This window comes from Poecilia reticulata, linkage group LG17 (assembly GCF_000633615.1).
Source record: "Poecilia reticulata strain Guanapo linkage group LG17, Guppy_female_1.0+MT, whole genome shotgun sequence".
NCBI lineage: Eukaryota > Metazoa > Chordata > Actinopteri > Cyprinodontiformes > Poeciliidae > Poecilia > Poecilia reticulata.
This window is the reverse complement of record NC_024347.1, coordinates 23,706,561-23,707,258: the sequence shown is the minus strand read 5'-3', so window position 1 is coordinate 23,707,258 and position 698 is coordinate 23,706,561.

Below are 698 nucleotides of genomic sequence, written 5' to 3'. Positions count from 1 at the left end.
GTTTTGCCTGTTGAGTCTATGGGACTCAACACTGCCCCCTGTTAGTGAGGCACAGTGCTTTCTGACTCACCCTGCACATTTTCACTGCGCATTTTTGGGCGATGAGAAAGCATAAATATGTCACTCAATGTGTAATTAAACAAATGTACTACAACATAAGAGCAACAGGCATGCACCAATTGCCTGCTTCACTGTGTCACAGCACCACCACAGGTGAGGCACAGCATTGCACTGCCTCACCTCAGACTTCTTCCATGTATTTGAACAGGCGAATGGCAAATTGTGACTTTGACCACAATAATGTTGATATCACCAATAAAAAAGTAATTTATAGAAAAGCCAGGAGGAAATTTTGATTTTTGATCACATATTTTACTTCTCCTGTATCTATTTTACTTGTCAGGTGTAATCTTGATCGCATGACAATGTTCATGAATCATTTTTGCTTTAAGGATAAAAGATGCTTCCTCCAACGTTGGCTTTCTCCCACAATCCAAAATCATGACTGTCAGGTTAATTGGTYTGTCTAAATTAGGGCTGAATGATTCTAGAAAATCTTGCGATGGCAATGTCAGTTGCGTTATGCCTCTATCGTCTTTTCCTCTCTGTCTTATCTCTGCTTGCATCACTGTGTGGCTGTTAGCACACAGTGATGTGAATGGTACTTTGCTCTGTATGTCTTTGTTCCCTCTGTTCCT